Genomic DNA, 3,803 nt, shown 5'->3' with positions numbered 1-3,803 from the left:
GCCAGAGCAATTAGGCAAGAAAAAGAAACAAATATCCAAATGGGAAAGGAAAAATTAAATCTGTTTCTATTTGCAGATGATGTGATACTACATATAAAAATAATAATAAAGACTCCACCAAAGAAACTGTTAGAATACATGAATTCAGTAAAGCTGCAGAATACAAAAGCAATATACAGAAATCTGTTGCATTTTTAAACACTAATGACAAATTATCAAGAAGATAAACTTAAAAAAAAAACTCACAATTGCATCAAAAGAATAAAATATCTAGGAATAAATTTAACCAAAGAGGTAAAAAACCTGATACACTGAAAACTATGACACTGATCAAAAAAAAAAAAAAAAAAAATCAAGATGACACAAATAAATCAAATGATAATCCATGCTTATGGACTGGAAGAATATTGTTAAAATGTTCATACTACCCAAGGCAATCTACAGATTCAATGCAATCCCTATCAAAAATCCCAATGGCATTTTTCATAGAAATACAACAAACAACCCTAAAATTTGTTTGGAACCATGAAGGACCCTGAATAGCCAATACAATCTTGAGGAAGAGGAACACAGCTGGAGGCAACATACTTCCTGATTTCAAATAGTAATCAAATTCAATAGTAATCAAAACAGTATGGTATCAGCACAAAAACAGACACATAGATCAATAGAACAGAACAGCCAACCTAAAAACAAGCCTACACATATACGGTCAATTATTTATGACAAAAGGAGCCAAGAATATATGATGGAGAAAGGACAGTCTCTTCAATATATGGTGCTGGGAAAACTAGACTGCCACATGCAAAAGAGTGAAACTGGACCACTATCTTGCACCATCCACAAAAATTAACTCAAAATGGATTGAAGACTTGAAAATAAGACATGAGCTTTTTCGCAACAGGTTTGCCACCAGAACACAAGTGTTGTGAAAACCACCACTCAACCTAAACCAAAATGGGAAAGGAAAAGACTCACATCAACAATCGTCATCATTGGACATGTAGATTTGGGCAAGTCTACCACTACTGGTTATCTGATCTACAAATGTGGTGGGATGTACAAAAGAACTATTGAAAAATTTGAGAAGGAGGTTACTGAGATGGGAAAGGGCTCCTTCAAGTACGCCTGGGTCTTAGATAAACTGAAAGCTGAATGTGAACATGGTATCACCACTGATAACTCCCTGTGGAAATTCCAGACCAGCAAGTATTATGTGACCATCACTGATGTCCCAGGACACAGAGACTTTAACAAAAACGTGATTGCAGGCACATCTCAGGCTGACTGTGCTGTCCTGATTGTTGCTGCTGGTGTTGGTGAATTTGAACCAGGTATCTCCAAGAATGGGCAGACCTGTAAGCATGCCCCTCAGACTTACACACTGGGTATAAAACAACTAATTGTTGGTGTTAACAAAATGGATTCCACTGAGCCACCCTACAGCCAGAAGAGATACAAGGAAATCATCAAGGAAGTCAGCACCTACATTAAGAAAATTGGCTACAACACCAACACAGTAGCATTTGTGCCAATTTCTGGTTGGAACGGTGACAACATGCTGGAGCCAAGTGCTAACATGCCTTGGTTCAAGGGATGGAATGTCACCCATAAAGATGGCAATGCCAGTGGAACCACACTGACTGAAGCTCTGGATTGCGTTCTGCCACCAACTCGTCCAACTGACAAGCCCTTGCGTCTGCCTCTCCAGGACATCTACAAAATTGGTGGTATTGGTACTGTCCCTGTGGGCCGAGTGGAGACTGGTGTTCTTAAATCTGGCATGGTGGTCACCTTTGCTCCCGTCAATGTTACAAGTGAAGTCAAGTCTGTTGAAATGCACCATGAAGCTTTGACTGAGGCTCTTCCTGGGGACACTGTGGGCTTCAGTGTCAAGAACATATCTGTCAAAGATGTTCGTCGTGGCAATGTGGCTGGTGACAGCAAAAATGACCCACCAATGGAAGCACCTGACTTCATGGCTCAGGTGATTATCCTGAACCATCCAGGCCAAATCAGTGCTGGATATTGACCTGTGCTGGATTGTCACACAACTCACATTGCTTGCAAGTTTGCTGAGCTGAAGGAAAAGATAGATCGTTGTTCTGGAAAAAAGCTAGAAGATGGTCCCAAGTTCTTGAAATCTGGTGATGAACCATTATTGATATGGTTCCTGGCAAGCCTATGTGTGTTGAGAGCTTCTCTGACTATCCTCCTCTGGGCCGTTTTGCTGCTCATGATGTGAGACAGACGGTTGCTGTGGGTGTCATCAAAGCAGTGGACAAGAAGGCAGCTGGAGCTGGCAAGGTCACCAAGTCTGCCCAGAAAGCTCAGAAGGCTAAATGAATATTATCCCCAATACCTGCCACCCCAGTCTTAATCAGTGGTGGAAGAATGGTCTCAGAACTGTTTGTGTCAGTTGGCCATTTAAGTTTAAGTGAAGACTGGTTAATGATAACAATGCATCATAAAACATTCAGAAGGAAAGAAGAATATTTTGTGGACCATTTGTTTTTTGTGTGTGTGTGGCAGTTTTAAGTTATAGTGTTTTGGGTTTTTTTTAAGATATCATTTATTTATTTTGACAGAGAGAGAGGGAACACAAGCCGGGGGTGTGGGAGAAGGAGAAGCAGGCTTCCCATCGAGCAGGGAGCCCAACGCGGGGCTTGATTCCAGGACCCTGAGATCATGACCTCAGCTGAAGGCAGACACTTAATGACTGAGCCACCCAGGCACCCCTTAAGTTATTAGTTTTTAAAATCAGTACTTTTTAATGTAAACAACTTGACCAAAAATCTGTCACAGAATTTTGAGACTCATTAAAACAAAAGTTTAATGAGAAAAATAAAAAGAAAGTAAGATGTGAAACTATAAACCTCTTAGAAGAAAACATAGTCAGTAAGCTCCTTGACATAGGTCTTGGCAATAAATTTTTGGATTTGACATCAAAAGCAAAGACAACAAAAGCAAAAATAAACAAGTGGGACTACATCAAAGCAAAAAGTCTCTGCTCAGTACAGGAAATCATCAACAAAATGAAAAGGCAACAAATGGAATGAAATAATTATAGATCATACATCCGATAAGGGGCAAATATCCAAAATACATTAAAAAAAAAAAAACACCCCATACAACTCAATAGCAAAAATAAAGTGACTAAAAAATGGGCAGAAAAACTGAATAGACATTTTTCCAAAGAAGATCTATATGGCAAATAGGCACATGAAAAGATTCTCAGCATCACTAATCATTGGAAATGCAAAACAAAACCACAAAAAGGTTATCACCTCATACCTGTTAGAATGGCATTATCAAAAACAGAAAAAATAATAAGTGTTGCTTAGGAAGTGGAGAAAAAGAAACCCTTATGCAATGTTGGTGGGAATGTCAATTGGTCTAGGTGCTATAGAAAACCGTATAGATGGGACGCCTGGGTGGTTCAGTCGGTTAAGTGGCTGCCTTCGGCCCGGGTCATGATCCCAGGGTCCTGGGATCGAGTCCCACATCGGGCTCCTTGCTCAGCAGGGAGCCTGCTTCTCCTCCTCTCTCCCTCTGCTTGTGCTCTCTGTCAAATAAATAAAATCTTTAAAAAAAAAAAAGCTTTAGAAAACCATATAGAATTTCCTCAAAAATTAAAAATTGAATAGATGATTCAGAAATTCTAATTCTGGGTATTTATCCAAAGAAAATGAAAACACTAACTTGAAAATATATATGCATCCCCATGTTCATTGCAGCTTTATTTATAATCATGAAGATATGAAAACAGTGTAAACATCCATTGACAATGAGTGGATAAAAAA

At 39.2% G+C, this 3,803-nt stretch overlaps 1 pseudogene; it reads left to right on the top strand.

Annotated features, from left to right (window-relative positions):
- The first annotated feature begins 957 nt into the window (after nt 1-957).
- On the top strand, nt 958-2,346 carry LOC113925192 (annotated as a pseudogene).
- Nucleotides 2,347-3,803: the final 1,457 nt, after the last annotated feature.

Source organism: Zalophus californianus, chromosome 2 (genome assembly GCF_009762305.2).
Source record: "Zalophus californianus isolate mZalCal1 chromosome 2, mZalCal1.pri.v2, whole genome shotgun sequence".
NCBI classification, from domain to species: Eukaryota; Metazoa; Chordata; class Mammalia; order Carnivora; family Otariidae; genus Zalophus; species Zalophus californianus.
The sequence above is the reverse complement of the archived record's forward strand: the minus strand, read 5'-3'. Positions and strand labels throughout refer to the sequence as shown.